Source organism: Trichosurus vulpecula, chromosome 8 (genome assembly GCF_011100635.1).
Source record: "Trichosurus vulpecula isolate mTriVul1 chromosome 8, mTriVul1.pri, whole genome shotgun sequence".
Lineage (NCBI taxonomy): Eukaryota > Metazoa > Chordata > Mammalia > Diprotodontia > Phalangeridae > Trichosurus > Trichosurus vulpecula.
Genome location: NC_050580.1, coordinates 266734731 through 266755890, shown reverse-complemented (window position 1 = coordinate 266755890; position 21160 = coordinate 266734731). Strand labels below are relative to the sequence as shown.

Sequence of the window (21160 nt, the reverse complement as noted above, 5' to 3'; positions counted from 1 at the left end):
TGAATGGTATATACTATTTGAATGTAAACCACTTGAAGACACGGACTATTTCAATCTGTCTTTGTATCCTCAATGCCTACCATATATAAAAGTATAGGCCCTGAGGAATCAAGTAGGGAGAGGGAAAAGGGGGACCACCTGTGCTTAATTCCTCCAAATTCCCTGACTCCAAAGAAAGTATACTTAATAAATACTTACTGAATAAATGACTGCTACTCTGAGCCAACCTTTATGGTCCTGATAATGATCCAATAACAAAGGAACCTTACAGACATATAGATAGATGACACACCTATAAATATAAAAATCTTTTCACATTATTGAGAAATGCCTTCAGGACTTGAAGGTGACTACTCATTACTTTGGAAACCCAGAGCTTAAACAGAGACAATAAACCAAGGACGAATTCTAAAGCCACTTTGTTTTAGGTGGACCCATACATGGGATTTAAGAAAATGAGGAAAAGTAAGAAGTGGATATAGTGACTGTTTCAGGGCTAAAACGTGTATCATTAGTCCAATATTGGTTTCCTTTTTATTTAGGAAAGTACATGTGCTAATAGACAAGAGGAGATCAACTTTTACTTATAAATCAGATATTCTTCATTGTGACAAAGATAATTCTGACCTTAAACAGGCATCATAAAATGAAAATGATCTTCCAAGGAGAAAAAAAGGTTGAACAAATAGATTTGGGAACAGTTTAGAAAACTGTTCATTTTATACTTAAAATATCTGCCAAATCTTTTCTTCTTGCCTTGCCATCAAAGTGACTTCCATTTGAGCCAGAGTGAGCTGCTTAGCTCAATCTCATTATCATTTGGGTCTAACAAAAGTGCTCTTATGGCTTCACTCAATTATGACAAGTGGCAGGCTCGAAGCTCAAATACAGATCATACATTAATAGAAAAGTAACATTGAAAAGCTTTGTACGTTTCCAGGCTTCTGGCAGGTGACCTTGAAAGTTAACCTGTATTCAACAGGCCTTTACTATCAGAAGCAGGGATAGTCTTATCAAATTCATACTAAATCTAAAAAGGAAGAAAAATTTTTTTCATTCTCATCATGATAATGTTTAAAGGCATCAAATTACTTACGTAAAAATAACTGGGTCTGACCTTTAAAAAAAAAGAGCTTTGATTTCTTTAAGACAGAGCCATAACTAGGAATTTATGAGCCTGTCATAAGTACCACCCCCAGCTCTAGCACGACGAGGACCCTCAGTTCAGGCTGGGGGGGGGGCGGAGGGGGGGGGGAAGGAGGGAAGGGTATCAACACTACCCTATGGAGAAAAGATAACAGGGACATAATGAAGCAGCTGCTGGGGAGCTATTTGGTAACTTCTTTAAACTAACCTTAGCACCTACTTTTTAAAAATAGCTATTTCTTTACATTTGGTATACAAGAAACTCGACTGAAGAGGGAAAAAAGAATACTGGTTTACACAAACAGATGAATTTGAAGGAGCTAAAAAAAGGCTTGAATTCCCACTCCCTGCCAAAAAAAAAAAACCCTCAAAGTCTCATGTAAGAGATAGAAAGGTTCAAGTTCAGGTGTCAAACTTTCTCTACTTGCAGGAAACCAGATTAAAATGTAATTGGGAAATGTTTAACAATATAAAAATATAACACAACATAGTCAATGTTAATTTATGGTTTCTAAGTTAATATATGGCCCCAAAGATTCCTTCCTATTTGAGTCTGACACCACTGTTCTAATCCAGCTACTTGATTTTACTGAGAAGTTAAATGAGGTCCCAAAGATGAAAAGTGATTTGCCCAGTGTCCCAAAGGCTCATTCACCTCCTACTGAAATTGAGTCTGGGCTAAATTGCTATCGGTTCTTTGCCTGCTGGGGAAGGAGGGAAGAGTCTTTGCCAGGAAAGGAGAGGAGTGATCTAGCCTTACTGGGCCAGTCCATCATATCCTGCTCTCTTCCAGCGACTTCTCTGGCCTCCTATAACTCCTCCTCCAAGAAGGGAAGGAGGGGAAGGTCCTAGCCTCTCTTGAGCTGTGCTTCCATCACCCCCTCCCAGAACTCCTTCTATGCCTGTACAACCCTACATCCACATCAGCTGCCTCTTACTTACTTACAGGCTGCTGAAGAAACTGGAGAAAATCGTGAAGTTTACATTACAAATTTACATTACATTATCTCAACCAGGCACTTACTGCAGTAATTCAATCCTTTACACCTCAAACAATTCTTCCCAGCTCCCTCCCCAAGATGTAACCAAGAGCTACTGAACCACTGAGAACAAGTGAAGTCACCTACTACTTTTGATCAGCAGCTTGGTAAATAAGCAACTCCTTTCCTTCGGCTTTCCATGTTATACTTTCTTATGTAACATTTTAAAAAACACACCTTCAACAGCATCTGGCTTCCATCTTCTATCTAATCACATATAAAAAAGAAAACACCATTTTCATGATCATAATCACTTCCAAGGCAGACATAAAAATGCCAGTGTTGTTGGACTATAACCTTTTATGAAGTCAGATCAGAACTAGCCAGCCTGGGGGGGGGGGGAAGAGGGGATGCTGTTATCCAAAGCCTTAGAGAAAGGAATTCGCCACAGAAGTTGTATTTATGGTATCTGCTTCTGATCCATTCACTTACCTCCTAATTCAATGTCTTTCTTTTAGAATAACAGTGGATTCTCAAGCTTTATTTTCCTTTTTTTTAAACTCTCAGTATTCTTAAGAACTTAAAAGCAAACTTAAAAGTTCTTTTTTTCCCTTGCTCATTTCTGCTGGGTGGCACTTTAAGTAAAAATAAAAGGAAAAAAAAAAGCCTTAGCTCAAATTCTACCTGCCTTACTAGTTGTGTGAGCATGGGCAAGGCCCTGTGCCTCAGTTTCCTCTCCTGAAAACTGGGAATAATAATGACGCCTACTTCCTAAGGCTGTTGAGAATTAAATGAGTTGCCATATGGAACTTGGGTTTGTCGAGTCAGCTCATCCTGATGACTAACTTTGCATTTCCATTGGGTTTGCCCTGGCAACAACAAGGATCCATAAGGGACTTTCAGTTGCCCTTTGTAATAAAGAACCCTGAACAAATTGCCTAGGCCTGTAGGAAGAATCACTTATGACAGGGACTCTCCAAGAGAATTCTGGTTTGCCCAGTGTGGAAAGGTACACTTTTTGTGCAGGCCCCAGTTGGATGGTGTTATGCACTGATGGGACTATTGAAATACTTTTCACCCATGCTAATTTTCTCACACTGAGAAAGGGGCAAGGCCAAGTGGACCCTAGGTCCCAAATTCCTGTAGGGATTGCTGAGCTTCGGAAAGCTCAGGATGGACTGGGTTTCTGCTTGAGATAGAAGCCAGTTTTGTCTTTGCTCTTTCCTCTAAGGCTAAGTAGAGAGCAGAGATATTTGGTAAACTTTGTAAAATGCTTCTTATTGGCTTACTTGGGGGACTTTGTGAAACATTCCTTGTGCTGTGAATCTGACAAATTTTATATTAGGAGAAAACTGTAATTTTTGTTTGTATATGTAAAATTGTGTATGTTCATACAATGTTGGCTATTTTGGGGACTTTATGGCACTAAGAAAGCAAGTGAAAGGAGACTGCTTATGCCTCCTCAGAGACCAAAAAGAACTATTCTGAATTTGGGACAAGGACTATATGTGTATGTATGTACATGTGTATGTATGTGCATATATATGTATATTGTATACACACACAGACATAGATATGTTTATTTTTTTTTAATGCACCTCCACCTATTTGCTGAGCATGGCAAATTCCAAACGGGGAAATGTGTAACCTGGGTTTGTTCAGGCATGCCCAGTTCAACTACCATGGAGGTTCCCTGAGGGGCCCTTGGAGTATGTCAGTCCAGATTACCCAGAGTAGAGGCCTCTGCATCTTTACCACAGGGATGGGGGTAGCCTCTTTTGATTGGCTCCCTGTGTCTTTAAAACTGACAAGACAGAACCATTCCACCTTCTTCTGTTCACCCATAACTTGTGAGAAGTGAAGGGCTTCCTTCCTTTGCTCTCTCTTCCTTTTACCCCACTTCAAGAAATGGGCCTGGAGAGCTCTGTTTCACTTCTGTGTTGTCTTCCTCAGTTTCAGGTGCCTCATGAGATCTGGGAATTTGAACTACAGTGACCTTGGAGCCAGGATTGCAGCCAAGGTGGTCTAGTAAGTGAGCCTGGCATGGAAACCCTGAAAAACCAGGGTGCCTGAGACTCGAGGCTCAGGGGGAGTTTGGGGCTTAGAACTAGAGCTGTGCATTTTTGGAAATAATCTATGAACCTGATCCCCTTCCCATCCCCAGACACTGAGGTGGTACAGGGGGAGGGAATTATACCTCCCAAATGTTAGGGGAATAAATTTGCACATTTGTGATGATACCTTTGAATAATTATTTTCTTGGAAAGGCTAATCCAGACTGTTAATGGCTAAATGGAAATGGGGCATAGGGGGCCCCCTAAAATTGGAAGAAGACCATCAGTGGGGACTAGAACAATTTCCAGAGAGCCTAGACACCCTTCAAGGGTACCAGAGAACCTTGGGGGAGGGGTAAAATGAAGAAATGTAACATACCTGGCCATCAAGCAGTAGGGGCGAGGGTGATCTGTGCCATACACATAAAGTGCTTTGCCAATCTTAACTGGCTATATAAAGGCTAACTACTGTTAGCTACAACCAGACTAGTTTAGCAAATACGATATTGCTCAGAAGCCTCATGAAGTAGCATTTTTCAAGATAATCGAACTGTGGGCCAATGAATCTGATCAATTCCCATTAGAGTACAATAAGCAAGATCAAAATATGCCTACTAAGCTAGTCGGCCAAATTCCTACATGCACGATCGCTTTTTAACTGGTCTAGCAACATTTTACTTTTTTCAAATTTGCTTCTTGTTCCAAATACACTTTGTATCCCCACCCCAAAAGTGGTCTGATCCTCCTTTCAAAATTTAATTTCCTTGAAAAGTAGACAAAGAGAGCAGCCTAAAAAGCCCCTCTCATAGGGGAAAAATAAGTACACAAATTTTACCCCCAAAACTCTTTCACTTGGACATATGCCATCCTTAGTCATGCACAGCTGGTGTTTGCTCGATAAAGTACTCTGTTCATAAAACAAGCAATCTCTATCCTATTATTGCTGGCATCTATTAATTTTCAAGTTGTTTCTCCTATGAAACATTGCCTCTGGTCATGTGGCCTTTGTAAATAGCCATTCCAGGAAGAACTCAAAGTATCCTGGCACAAGAATCAAAACTTTTTAACGTGCTCCTGAGGAAGTACTCTCATATATATGTATATATATATAAATGTATATATATATATGTATATACGTATACATATCTGTGTATACATATATGTATGTATGTGTATAGACATTAGAGATATAAATAGATAGAGAGATAGATAGACAGAGTAAAGGAACCAACTGTCAAAACTAGAATGTAATAAAATTCTGAAATCTATGTCCTAAGCTGTATACCTTTAATGGAGTCAATGTTTGCATTCATTTATTGCCTGATATCACAGACTAGCAACAGCAATTCTTACAAGTCTGCATTCCCAAACCCTCTTGCTTCCTGAAAATTCTGTGCACAGCCATCTTCCATTTTCATTTGGCACCAATAAGCCTCATCAGGTCCTAAAGAGAAAACATTCTTTTAAGAAACCAAGAGTATCTCCTCTAAATCCCAGTTTAGCTTTGAAAATAGTGTAACCTCTGACCATACTTCCACTCAGCTTTGCAAAACTTCTTCCACTGGCCTTCTCCTCTATTTTGTCCAAGTCACTCACTGTAAGATTACCATGGGAACGGACCGTGCACAGGCTCCTAAATGGCCTCTACCGATACAGAGTCTTCTCGGACTTCAGCTACACCCCTGATTTACACCAAAGCTCAGGTCACGTGGGAGTGTGCCAGGAGGTCTTTAATATACCAATGTTTCATTATTCTAACTGCTTACAGTTCCCTTTCCTCTCTCTAGCCCTGGATCCACTGCCTCTAATGTTCAGCACTGGGCAAGGGTCTGATAAAATGGACGTCCTACCTACATTAACTTGCCAGTTCCACCCTCACCTTTAAGCACTTAAATGAAATGGTGAGCATTTGATATTTTGCTGCATGCAGGAACTGTGAGGCCAACTGGCAAATGTCGGTGAATTAATAAGTTAAATCACCTCTGGATCTATTTTCTGCCAGAAAATCTCAGCCTACCAATGAAACAATAATTTCAATACCAAAACGACATGTAGAATTTTACCCACCCAAAGCTAGAAGAATCATTCTTGTTAAAGCTTTCCAGGCCATGGAAAGCCTACTAGGAAAAATGGCATAATGTAAAATGTTTCATACAGAATACTAGGAAACATGTGTTTTTCTCTTAAGTGGCCTATTATTCAGCATCTTTGAGCAGAAAGCATGGAATAAGATTTGAAGTCAGAAAAGCAGGGTTCGAATCTTGGCTCCCACCCTACCAGAATGACCTGGGACAGGTTCCTTCACTTCCCTAGGTTTGCTTCCCCTTCTGCCAAATGAGACTGTTAGACTAAGATATATTCCAGCTTAAATTCTAAATTCTGTGTTGGAGATGTCACCAAGTAGATTAGAGCACCCGAAACCAAATGTGGCCAGATGGCAGAAGGGCTATGAATGGAATTTTAATCAGGTTCCATGATGCCAAGGAAAGGAAGGGGAGGGGAGGGAGGGGAGGGGGAAGGGGAAGGGGAAGGGGAAGGGGAAAGGAAGGGAGGAAACAAAGAAGGAAAGAAGGAAGGGAGGGAGGGAGAGAGGAAGTAAGATGACAGTGATAGAAATGATAAATGATAGAATAATAGATAATACATTTAAATAAATGGTAATGATAAATGACAGATTAATGAGAGAGATGATAGAGCATTTATTACATACCTACTATATGTCAAGACAGTCCCTACCCTTAGGAAGTTTATGGGGGAAGGTAACACATAAAAAAAAAACCTGAAAACGGTAGCAGTAGGGGGGCGAGAGAGGTAAAAGTCCTAAGAATCAGCAGTGGAACTAGGCTGGAAGCATGGCTGGCCTGGACACTTCCTCAAATGGAGGTTCCATCCCCAGCAGGAAGAGAGGCGGTGCAGGAATAGAGGCATCTCCAGAGTGAGAAGGCAGCTAGAGAGGAGAGAAAACACTCTGGAGCATCAGAAACCCCATCAGTACAAATGAGTTCTCAAGCAAAGGCTATTTCAACATCTTAAAAAGTCCCACTCTATGCAGACAAAGCCTCAAGCTTCTCTATATGCAAAGAATAGAGATGAAATTTGAGGCCCACCTAACCACAACCAGTTTCTACACTCACTTGAAGATAAGTAATGACCTATACAGCTATAACACCATGTACTACACAAAGAAAATCTTCAGGTCAATATCTGTTTCTGATTAAAGAAATCATTGGCTAAAAAAATAGAATGGACCGAGGTATGGAGTACTGCATACATCATCAGATTTTTTTCAATGTATTGATCAGTATTTCTGACTTTTTTCTTTTCCTCTAGTTCTTTTTTCAAAAATAACTTTCTGTTATAAGGGATGGTTCTCTGGCAGAAGGGAAAGAGACACACGGAGAGAAATATTGGTGAGAGAAAAACAAAAGATATCAATAAAAATCCTGAAAAATAAAAAAAAAATCAGAGTGGGAAAGTCTTTACTTCTTTACAACTCAGCTAAAAAATGAAGGCACTGTATCAAAACAGCAAATATGTGAATAGTGTTGGAAGTGTTGGAAGGGCTGTAGGCAGGCATAAACACCCCAGGAAGATGGGGTTGGCTGAGCTGTGAATTAATCCAACCTATCTGGAGAACTATTGGGAGTTATTTGAGAAATGTTATTTCTCATATTCATAAGCTTTGAGTCAGCAATCTCACTATTAGCCATATGGCCCATGAAGGTCACGAAGGTAAAGAAAGCTCCTATATATAAGAAAATACACAGAGCATCCATATCTTTCTTCTCCATTCATGGGGCCACCACTCTAAGTGAGACTCTCTTCACTTGTAGACTAGCTAGATCATTACAATAACCTCTTAATCCATCACCGGCTTTCTCTTACCATTCCATTTTCCATGCCATTGCCAAAACACTCTCCCTAAAACAAAGATCTCACCTTGTCACTCCCCTACTCAAGAATTTTCAATGGTTCCCTATTGCCTCTAGGAAAAAATACAAATTTCTCAGGTGGACACTTAAACCCTGTATGGTGTGATTCCAGTCTGCCTATCCATACCTATTTCACTTTATTCCCCATTCCCTCCCCACACACGCACACACATGCACATACACACACGCACACACAACGTTCAAGACAAAAAAGTCTACTGATTGTTCCCCAAACTCAATGTTCTGTCTCCTACCTATGGGCCTTTACAGAGGTTGTCCTTCCTAGAATACACTCCTTCCTCACCACATATGGCCGGGAAGGGATCTCAAAAATCATTTAATGCAGTCTAACTCCTTCATTTCACAAATGAAGGAAATGAAGCCCAGAGGGGTTAAATGATTTGCCCAAAGGTCATTCGACTTTATAATCCTTAGCTTCCCTCAAGGCTTAATTCACCTTGTACAGAGTAAGTGCTTAATAAATGTCTGTTAAGTTAAACTGATTAACGTATGTTATGTGGGAGTAAAAAATGGAAATAAAGTAGGTACCCATAGATTGAGGAATGGTTGAATATTAAATCACGGTATAGGAATACAATAGAATATTATAGTAGAAAAAGGAAAGGTGCATATTAAAAATTAGGAGAAACATAAAAAAAACTTGCTGGAATTGAAAGAGTAAAGAAAACTGAGCTAAAAGGTCAATATCCAATAACTACAATGAAGGAAAAGATGACTGAACTAAAAGATAACAGAATTCAAGTTGTATACAATATGACATTAGAGTACAGATCCTCCTTTTTATTAAAAAATGTCAGGGGCCATTTGTAAGTGCCCTCCAAGTACCAGCCAAGGCCCCAAAGTTATCACCCTGAGAAGTGACTGCTAGAGATAGGTCCTGGCAACTACATCTGGGGGTGCTACAGCTCCCAACTCCTCAGCAGCCATCATTACTGAAAACTAGGAAACGAAGGGTCTCACCACCAAAATCCTTGTTCAACATCAGCAATGAATATGATTTTATCAGAGGAGATGACATTAAAGAGGCCACTTGACCATCAGCTCTACTGCTATACCCTAAGATTGTGGAACTTTACCATCTCCCTTGCAGCTAAAACTTCTCTTATATATTATCTCTACCCACCCTACCCCCAAACACTGCCACCACCACCACTGGAATGTGAGCTCCTTGAGAGAGAAACTGTCTCTGCTTTCTATGTATCCCCAGTGCTTCGCACATAGTAAGAGATTAAGAAATGCTTTTTTCATTCATAAGATTGTAGATTTAAAGTCAGAAGGAACCTTAGGTCACCTAGTTCAACCCCTTTATTTTATAAGTAAGACCTGAGCTCCCGAGAAGTGAAATGCCTTTGCTCAGGATCTTAAAACTATCTAGTGACAGACCCAGGATCTGAACTCGGGTCCTGTGATTCCAAATGCATCCTTTTTTCCACTGCACCACCCAATCAGCCACACTGGTGAACTACAAGAGCAGAATACTGCACATACAGTCAATGCTAGTCATTATATTAAATCGTTTTACTTAAAGCATTGGGTTTGTGGGAAAACAGGGAATGAGAGGGCTATTGAGAAGTAATTGGTATATCAAAATACAATGTATTAAATTTTTAAAAATAAGGTGTTATGCTTTTATCATCCACTTCAGGCTGTCTACTTTCTTATAAGCAATGGTTTGGGATTTTCAAATAATTAGAAAAAAAGACATGGTCTTTTGAAAAAAAAAAGCAAAAAATTAATTGAAAATCTGTCTGAAATGATTTCTTAGGAATAAAGACTAAAGAATCATCTTTTCAATGCATCAATTTCTTTTTCTGTGAAACCAGCTAATTTGGTTAGTCTGGCATAGCATTTGAGAAATATAGACAGAGAATACAGCCACAAGTTCAAGTCTTTGATTATTTTATTTTACTGCTTTATAGAATCAATAAACAAGAACTCTAAAAGTACTTTCTCCTTTCATCATAACCTGCTATGACCCCTTACAGCTCAACAGCAATGACCCTTAGCCCTTTCACACAGTACAACTGCCAGAAGTGAACAGCTCTCGCATGTCCCCTCCCCTACAAGAAACAAGCAAACTAGAAAAGCAGCAACGTAAAATATTTTAGTCCAAAAATGTTCCCTTTTAAATTCTACACACGATATCATTCACATCCCAAGTTCATTCTTACAGTTTTTCATCTTTTCAAATGAAGGCTTTAAAGTCTAACACATTTCCTTTTTCATAACATTTTGTAGTGCATGGGTATAATTTTAATACGTTGTTTTTGTTTCTCTTATTTGGTTTTTTAAAATAATTAAAACACAGATGTGGAAATAACAAGAGGAAATTATACTTTAAAGGCTACTAAGCCTGACTATTCCAGAGCATAAACTACTCCCTGACCATTCATTGAGATGTTTTTTTCAAGATATTTAACTCATTCAGGCCATTACTAAATTATACTAATGAATCTAATGAAATATTAATGAAAATCCCTGAGTGCCTACCACATTTAAAAAAAAAACTAGGTCCACTATTTTTTCTTCTCTGGCACAGTGCCTTAAAATGCTTTCCATTTATCCTCATTTTGTTACGACTAGATGACTCTTTGCTTCCATAACAAAAACAATAAAAATGCTAAGAAAAAGAATCCGTTCATTCAGGTGTTTCACAGTTGATAGTCTGCCACTCTCAGAACAATGCTGTGAAATGGACAGCACAGGTATTGTCGGCTCCATTTTATGGCTGAGGACACCAAGGTTCAGAAAAGTTCAGTGGCTTAGGCTCATTTCTATGGTCCTGATTGGAGAGGATGGAAGGTGGCCACTGGAGATCCTTCATGTAAGGACGGGGCCCAGGTCAGCCATATCATCATTTCCTACCCACACCAGCCCCTGTAGGACTTCATTATGCTTCCCACATGGGACACCCTCCTGTCCTCTGCCTTCCCCCAAGTTTTTCGGATTCTTTTTATGTGCTGTCTTCTTCCACTAGACTGTGAACTCCTTGAGGGCAGGGGCTACCTTTGTGTCCCCAGCAATTAGCACAGTGCCTGGCACACAGTAGGTGCTTAAATGTTTTTTGACTATGAGCATAAATTTAATGCAACTCCTTCATTTAACAGATTGGTTAACTCAAGGTGAGAGAGGTTATTTGTCACAGGTCACATAAGTAACAAGTAGCAAAGCCAGAATCTGAATCCAGGTCCTTGGACTCCAAATTCAGCAATCTCTCACATAGCCAGTGGCTAAGACTCCGAAAGGCAGCTAGGGGGCACAGTGGAAAGAGGACTGGGCTTGCAGTCAGAAATACCTGAGTTCAATTCAGACACTTAATAACTGTGTGACCTACGGTAAATCAGTTAAACTGTCTGCCTCAGTTTCTCCAGCTATAAAGTGGGGCTAATAATAGAACCTACCTGCCAGCACTGTTGTGAGGATCCAGCCTGGCACATGGCAGGTGCTTAATAAATGCTTCCCTCTTTCTTATCTTCCTTCCTTCCTTGTACCCAGGCCTTCAGACCCTAAGTGAGATCACTTATGTAAGGCCTTCTGCTTTGATCACTGCCTTAGAATATTAAAGTACTGCCATGGGCAACCTCTACATATTCAAGACTTGTGAAAGTTGTCAAAAACAAAAATATTTTTATTTACTTACCAATAATTACCTTAAAAGATAAAAACAAATAAAATTAACAACTTTGCTCCTTGTTCTTTCCTGTTCCAGCTATCTTTGGCCATATCACATCAAATTTTTATAGGCCACTGTAGTAGCAATTTAGATTTGAAGATATTTCCCACCCATTAATAGGCCATGTGACCTGCTTACATCACAGGAAGCCCAAGTCACATGTGGGAGGAGCTTCCTGACAGAAAAAGAAAGTTATGTCACAGGAAATGCTGAGAGAGAGAGAAAGATGTTATGCTGCTAATGGCCGTCCTCGTGATGGTTAGAACTGAACAGGCTGACTTAGCTGTACTGTCAGTTTGTTTTGGGGAAGACCCAATCAGGGGGTCAGAGAGGCTTGGGGATGGTGAGGCTCCATGCTGTGATATGGTGTTTTAAGTTCCTTGCTGTTATGATAAAGTGGGCTGACTGGCTGTGGGAGCAGATTGCCTGGTTATGGGATATGGTTCTCTGGTGTCTGAATAAATGTTATACTTCTTTTACCTTCTTTATGGAGAGTCTTTCATACCTTGCGATACAGAACTACATTGGCATATTCACGATTATTATTGATATTGTGTTTATGGCCTTACTGGTACAGCCACTCATACTTAAAATAGAAGCAATGTGGCAATACTCTGCCGTATATGAAGACAAAATGTTTATTTTCAAAAGAAATGTATACTTATGAACAAAATAAGAACGTTAAGAAAATTACCTTGAATACACTGGTATCCCTTTAAAAACACTGGTGTTAAAAGGAAGGACTTGTAAGCTCAGGCCAAGGTCACTTCATCTGGGCCACTGCCAGCAGTCTTGACCTTTGTGTTGCCACTGGACTTTGATAACTGGAGAGGAGTGAAGTTGATGATGCTGCCCAGCTCTGCCTCACTTTAAATCCAATTCATGCACAAGATATCACTCTTGTGATGTCATTGGTCCTCTTCAAGAACAAAGGACGTGTAAGCTGCTCTTGGTAAAGGCAACATGCTTTTTCTGTCTGCAGTTATTCTGGAGAACATGATTTAGATTGTCATGTCCAAATCCACAGAACCACCACCCTAACTCCAATAATGGGTGAGGTACTGTGTTTAATTAATAACATTTAAAGTGTTACTAAACGATAGTATAACCATACTTATTCTGCAAAAACACTTTTAAGTGAAGCATTAAAAATTACATGGGGCAATTAGTGCCACAGGAACAATGTAGTTATATATGGGTTTATTGACTAAAGAATGTTACAAAAGGATTTTATTACTTTACAATGAAATTACATTATAATGTCAAGTATTAATGATGTCAGGATGCTCTCCTAACTAGATTTTTCCCCATGTCCCTTCTCCTGTCTTCCAGATTCCAAAGCTAGATTATTATTCCTAATGTAACCCCCAATTCTAGCTGCAGCCCAAGGTTCTGTCCTGGACCTTCCTCTCTTCTCTCCTGTGACTCTTTTGGTGACCTCATCAGTCCATATGGGCTCAAGCATCACCTGCTGACAATTTAACAGACGTGTATTTCCAGCTCTAGTCTTTCCCTTGAGATCCAGTCCCAAACTACCAATTTCCTATTAGACATTTTGAACTTAATATTCCATAAGCATCTCAAACTCAATACGCTTTAAAAAAAGATTATAATCGGTCCCTCTCAAAGCCATCCTACTGATACTTCAAACTTCCATCATGCAGATTTTAAACTGCAGGGCTATCCTCAGCTCCTCACTCCTATTAATGCCACATGTCCAGTCAGTTGCCAAATCTCACTTCTAACTCCACATCTCTCTCTCAGTCATCTCTCCACTCACACAGCCACCTCATCACCCTCTAGCTAGACATTTCAACAGCCACATAATTGCTCTTTCTGCCTGAGGTCTCCCCTCCCCGATCCGTCCTTCAAAGCTCTCAAGGTGATTTTCCTAAAGCATGAGTCTGACCTGTCACTCTCTCCTCCTCACACTCCAGTGGCTCCCTATTTCTGCATCTGTGAAATGAAGGCCCTGGGCTTCCTCCGTTCCTTCCCAACTATGTCACCTCTAGGATCAAACACAAACTCCTCTTTGGGCATTTAAAGCTCTCTGCAACCTATTTTCAATACATTTCCAGCTCTTTTATAGACTGCTTCCTTTCATACTCTCACTGTCCCTTCTTACTGTTCTTCATACACCATACTCCCATTTCACAACCCTGTGCCTTTGAACTGGCTGCCCCTCTTCGTAGGATGTACTTCCTCCTAACCTCTGCCTCTTGGAATGCCTACTTTCCTTCCAAAGATCAAGAGCCACCTTCTACATGAGCCCTTCTTGCTCTCTCCCGGCTACTCAGCTGCTAGCACTTTCCTCCCTCCCCAATCATCCCTATATTTATTTCCTGGGTGTAGGTTATCTTCCTCTACATAATGTAAGTTCCTGGGGGAGAGGCGCTGTTTCATTTTGGTCTTTGTGTCTCCAGCACCTAACACAGTGCCTGATAGCAGGCACTTGACAGTTATTGACTGAAATAATGTTTTGAAACAAGCTCACTCGTAGAGTATGCCTATGTAAAGGATCTCCCCTGTTTGCCTTTCTCAGAACCTTTCAATGTGAGAAACCAACATATTGAGATAAAAATTTGTAGTTTCTCCTAAAATACTTAGAACACTTTAAATGATCCAAAAATATTTTGCTACAGAATTGCCCATTTCCATTTGTGTAGAAACAAAATCTGGAAAGAAAAAAACTTAGCTTTCATTATGTGATGATGAAAACAATGAAATTATCTTGAGGCCAAAAATGAAGAAGGAAAACTATCTCCATATGTAAGCTTTTCTATAGATAATCCAGGTTCCTCCTTTGAGTACAAGAACAGACATTATACTTATGATGTGCTATTCAGACTATAGAGAAAAGAAAAAAGGTGAGAATTGGGTTTTACTAAAAGAATTGTTAGATGCAGGGTCAAAAAGACTGGCCTCTCTGACACTAGCCATGTGGCAAGGAACTTCAGCTCTAAGCGTCCCTAGGCAACTCTTAGATGAGGTGACCACTTATATCAGTAGAAGAAATTTCTGCCGTGGGAGTACCCTACTACTGATGAAATCACAGGTCTGGATTTCCTCCTCCCAAAATACGCTGAATTCTGAGGTACCAGCAGGTTATTCCAGTAGTGATGTGCAGAAGATATACAAATGTAGGACAGAAAATTGGGGAATAAGGATACAGATTTAGGATTTCTCAGCATAGAAGCAATAGTTGAACATGTGGGAGTGAATGATATCTTCAAATGAAAGGGAATCAAGACAAAGAAAAGAAAAAGCCCAGAGGACACCTGCCTACAAGGATGAATTTTTAAACTCTTAGGAAAGCTGTATTTGAAAGAAGTTTAAAAAAGAAACTGTATTTATGTGTAACAGCTGATTCCCCCTAGGCAAATTTCACTATGTGTATATTTCAGGACTTTAATTCTCCATATATCACATCACAAAATCCATTTGTTGAGAAGCAGCTAGACATAGAAATAGAAGGCCAGCCTTGGGAGTCAGGAAGACTTGGGTTCTGGTCCTGACTCTGACCCATAATGGCTAAGTAACCATGAGAAAATCGTTTAACCTCTCAATCCACCTGAAGAACCCTCTAATGCCTCAAGTATTAGAATCACCAATGTGGTCTTGGAAGGAAGTTTCCAAAAGCAGGTTCTCTACGTCAATGAAAACATAACTCCTGACCAAAATAAAAAGGAGTCATTTGACTACACTAGATTATAAAATAAAGGACAGGAAATATATTCTCCACATATAATGTACCTCTGACACAGTACAAAGTAGTCTTACCAGAGATCACTTGACTTGAGTGTTACACTCCTAGAACACTGGTTCCTAACCCAGGGTCCATGAACATGCTTTTTAATATTTTGATACCTATATTCCAACTTAATTGATTTCTTTTGTAATCCCATGTATTTTGTTTTATGCATTTAAAAATGTTATTGAGAAATGGACCATAAGTTTCACCAGACTGCCAAAGGGGTCCATGACACAAGAAAGGCTAGGGACTCCTCCTTACAGTGGAGGAAGCTATTGCTATCCTAAACTCCAATGCCCAGACACAGAAATGGACCTACCAAAAAACAAAGAACGTACATGTTTTTGCCTGTTTCTCAACTGTCTCCTGAGATTAGGGCTCTCTAAAGTCTGGCCTGAGCACTTCAGATATGGTGACAATGAACAAAGGTGGGCCTGGCTGTTCCCCTCTGCTTGTCCTATGGTATGCCTATGGTACTCCCCTGGAGCTGAAGCCTTAGAACATTAATTGCAGGTAAGTAAAAAGCAAGGGAAGAAGAAAGGCTAGGACAATCTTCTTTATTATGAAAGAAACTTCAGCTGTGAAGTGCACACAGAAAAAACACACTGACACATGTAAGATTCAGTCAAACTTCTTCATTTCAGCCAATTAACAAGCATTGTATCTGAAAAGTCATTAGATGCTGGGGATACAAAGACAAAAATGGAATATCCCCTTTCCTCAAGAGATTGACATTCTATAGGGAAAAGCAACATAAATATATAATGTCATATATAAAATAAAGATGTGATTTTTTTTTACCTTGTATAACTGACCCTGCTCTTTCCTAGGCAAACCACATATGCTTCATGTAAGATTCTATGGTTTTATTTTTCTAATAAAACAATGGTATAATGGAGTTATACTCCTGACCAAAAGCCTGATACCCAACTTTCATAAAAATTACAACTATCAGCACATTAAATCAAATAGAAATTACATAATCCTAAAGCTTTCTAAAATGTATACGAATCAGTTAAGCAGAACAACATAGTAAACAAGACAGCTAGGTGGCACAGTGAAAGAGAGCCAGGCCTGGAGATGAGAAGGCCTGAGTTCAAATCTGGCCTCAGACATTTATAGCTGTGTGACCCTGGGCAGGTCACTTAACCCTGTCTGCCTCACTTTCCTCAATGGAAAGATGAGCTGGAGAAGAAATGACAAACCACTCCAGTATCTTTGCCAAGAAAACCCCATATTGGGTCATGAAGAATGGAACATGACTGAAAAGACTTAACAATAACAATATAATAAAAAACCACAGAAAATAGGATGTGGTATTACAGTTTACTGTAAAAAGTTATCTTCTTTCTCCTTATTCCCTTCCTTCTTTTTATTGAAACAAATCAAAAGCTGATCCTGAATAAGGGCCATGGAATTCAGAGGACCTTCTTTAGGAAAATTTTTCAGAGATCTCTGAGAAGACAAAGCACCCCTTATGGTTTTTTGGTAAATAGTCTAAGAACTAAGGCCCTCTTCCACATTCCACCACCATCAGAAACAAGTAGAAGCACAAGGCCAGGAGCTGTTCGGTGTTTTGGTAACTTCATGGATCACCGTGGGCAAAACCATTCGTCTCATGATAGCCATCATTTTCCATAACACTTTCAAAAGTCTCAAGCTGCTTGCTACGGCAAGAGCTCGTCTTTTACCACCACCATCTTCCCAATGATGCCGAATGGCTGAGTCAGGGAACACGATGATTCTGGCAGAATCAGAATCGCAGGTAACCAAAAGGACAATGAGAAGATATACATATATATAGTGGGAGTGGGCAGGCTGTAGCATTCTACCAACAACGACTTATAGGCACGCAATAATACTAATGATGATGGTAACTGCTAGCATTTAAATAGCACTTTAAGGTTTACAAAGGACTTTACAAATATTATCTCAGGTTAGCCTCACAAAAGTTGTAGTAAGAACTACCATTATCTCCATTTTACAGATAAGCAAACTGAGGAAGATAGAGGTTAAGTGATGTGCCCAGGATCACAGAGCTGATAACTGTCTGAGATCAGAACGAAAAATATCATTAAAGGCATGAAAGTTAAATGTGGTGACGTAATAACTGGACTTGAAGCCCAGTCCAGAAAGACCTGGGTTTGAATCCTGTTTTAGATAATTAGTAACTAGGTAACTCAGGGCAAAACACAGAACCTCTGTGAGCCTCATCTTCAAAGTCAAGGGTGGATATGACAACTGCTAAGGTCCCTCGCAGCTCTGAAATACACGATCCAAAAGCCGGACACCCAACTTTTTACAAAAATTACAACTATCCCTATATTAAACCAAACAGAAATTTCCTAATTCTAAGGCTTTCTAAAATGCATTGAATCCATTAAGCAGAACAACACAGTGAACAAGGCAGCTAGGTGGCACAGTGGACAGAGAGCTCATGATCTCTGATTGTTTGTAAGACCAGTAAAGAAGATGGGGCTGGTCTAGAGTACAATAAAAAAGAGACACAGTCCAGCTGCTATGCTGGTATTCTTGAGAAGTGAAAGAACCAAACGGAGGCATCCAACATGCCAAATGTTTCTGCTATGGAAGATCTACAATCAGACAAGATAAGAAGGCATGAAGATACACCAGTGGAGACCTTCCACCCAGCATTCCAGGTGTAAAGACATCACGAACTCAGCAAGTTTTCTAAAATGACACATGACTGAGAAGATGTGGTACAGTGGATAAAGAGCTAGTCTCAGAGTCCGGGAGTGAGAAGTTCAGCTCACCGATCACCCCACACTGGCTGTGACCTGGACCAAGCTACTTAACCTCTCCGCATCTCTCAGCAGCACTCTAACCTTTCAATGTGCAGACCAAGGGCTGATCACCGGGGTTTCCTCCCAGCACTGAAATCACAGATTCAGACAAACAATAACAGTAGCACGCTGTACTACACATTACATACTAGGCACTACGTTAAGCACTTTAGAATTATTATCTCAAGGGATCCTCATAACAACTCTGGAAGATAGGTGCTATTACTATCCCCATTTCACAAATAAGGAAACTGAGGCAAATAGGTTAAGTGAGGTGCTCAGGGTCACACGGCCAGTAAGTGTGTGAGGCTGAATTTGAACTCAGAACTTCCTGACCCCAGGCCCAGTGCTCTCTGCACTGTACTAGATAGCTGTGAGAATAATGTCATGAGTAATTTTTAATAAATATAGAAGAACCTAGAAATCCAAATGAATATTGTCCGTCAAAGTAGTCTGCTTTGGAAGCAATACACTTAATGAAATGATGCTGTCAATATTCAAAACATTTTTGGTAGAAAAGTATAAGGCTGACCAAACAGTGATTACTCCTTGTTTTTAAGGCAACTAAACTTTATCAGTGTCCTCTACTGAGTATGTGAACCAATGTAACCTCACCACTGGAGGAGGATTTTAAAAGTAAACAGAGCCTGATTTAATCAATGTATCACAACCACGCATCCAGTTAGCCTCTGACTTGGGTGACTTCAGCAGGCAGTCCAGTCCTTTCTCATGTCCATCATGTTTGCCTGGGCCCTTTCCATCTGTGTACAAGGAATAAAGATGCTTCAGATTTGGGGCCTCATACTCTTCTGTTACCTGCTCGAACTTTCTGCAGGCCACCCTGAAGTTACCACAGACCTTAAAAAGATCCTCACAAGCAACTTATGGAACAGAGTATTGTCATGACCCTTCAGAATACTTGCCTCTTTGACTCTCTGAAAAATGTAGTGTCTATTCATGTCTTCCGCTCAATCATATATTCCACTCAACAAAGATATGATTGGGCCAGCAGAATTAACTCCAGAGGAATTCCCTGAAATCAGTATTACCAATGGTGATCTTCACCAAAGTAGAATTCAGACACCTAAAGATGAACCTAGGCTCTCTGCAAAAATTCCACTCAAGTTCAATACTGAATTAAAAGAGTCTATTACTAATGCAATTCAGCTCCACGTAGATATAGCGATCATAGCCAAAGTCAAAGTAGAAAAAAACAAAAGGGATATCCACCTGGTTCTTGGGTTTAAACACCGTGGTTTTCAGTGCTAACATTCCAACCAGTGTGAAAAATGTCTTTGCAAAGTGGACAGACATCTTTCAAATGCTGTACCAAAAAAAGAATCTGTCCTCTGGTCAACAACACTCTCAAGACAATAGCCAGACGGCAATCTCCGCCCGGGAAATAACATCCAGCACATCAAGATTAGCGCAATGAAATGAACAACATCGTCACCAAAAAGAACTATTTCCTGCTTGTTACTTCATCTCCCGCTGGGAAGATGTTCCAGACTCAAGGCTCTTGACTTCAGATGCTGATTTCCATAATGACTAGACAACTGATGCCTGGAAGTAAATCCCGTTTGCCTATAATGGACCTAAAGTGACCTTCTTTGGCTTTCAAAAATTTTTTCCTACTTGGTACCCTTCTTAAAATAAAACCTTTCTTCTTAGGGGGATTCTGAGGGGTGGGATTGAGGGTGGGAAGAGCAAGAGAAAAACCTGAATCAAAAGACGTGAATGCAATTCCTGGCTCCATAATTAATCAGTTATATGGCCTTAGGCCAGTCATTTAATTTCTTGAGTCCTTGGTTTCTTTATCTGTTATTATGGGGTGGAGAGGGTTAAAACTTGTCCTGTTTGTGGAAGAGTAGACATGATGATCTAATGAGATTCTGTATGTGAAAGCACTTAATAAACTCACTTTAATACAAAGGGTTTATAAAGTGCCTTCCCTATAGCCCTACCTAGGTAACAGACATATATTTTCCTCCATTTAATAGATAAGGAGACAGTAACTCAGATAAAATTACTTGCCCAAGGTCACCCAGCTATATTATGTATCTGAGACAGAATACAAACATGTATCCTGACTCCAAGTCTAGCAAGCAACCTACTATACCAAAATGTTCTACAAGGCACCATGTAAGTGTAATTTATAACTGTAGACAATTTAGCGACCACACAAGAAAGTCAGCTTCATAATTCACTGTCACAGTAACTCTCCCTTGGCCTGATACCATTTTTCTTTTTCCCATCTTTCCCAATGTTTCCACTTTGCTTAACACAAAGACATCCTCTACCAGGTCTGAGGGATAAATAACTAGGAGAGAGTTGAAAGGGAGGATGAAGAATCAGAATCCAAAAAGTTCTCAACAGGTGGGCTAAATCTACTAAGATCAAATGGAACAAGGATAAATATGGCATTTCACACTTGGGTTAAAAAAAAACTTCACAAATATTTAGGAGTAAGCTAGAAAGCAGCTCAACCAAAAAACTGGGAGATTCTAGTGGACGAAGCCAAAAAGAAAAAACCGAAGCTATGTTGGGAAAGGCCCAGTTTTGAGTTGTCCTAGTTGGACCACATCTGAAATACTGAATTCACAATCCTAGGTACCATATTTTAGGAAAGACAGTGATAAGCTGGAGAGAGTCCAGAGCAGGACAACCAGGATACTGGGAAGCCTCAAGATCCTGACAGATGAGAAAATCAGCAGAAGGGACTAGGGGGTGTTTTAGCCTAGAGAAGAGAAGTATTAGGGCAGAAGCTCTTAGATTTCAGGAGGACCACGAACTTAGGAG

The 21160-nt window shown here is 39.9% G+C and overlaps 1 protein-coding gene across 1 annotated transcript in view; it reads right to left on the bottom strand.

The window, feature by feature from the left end:
* NUBPL (nucleotide binding protein like) overlaps positions 1-21160 on the bottom strand; it is a 333097-nt gene that overhangs the window by 300421 nt on the left and 11516 nt on the right. The window lies entirely within an intron of this gene.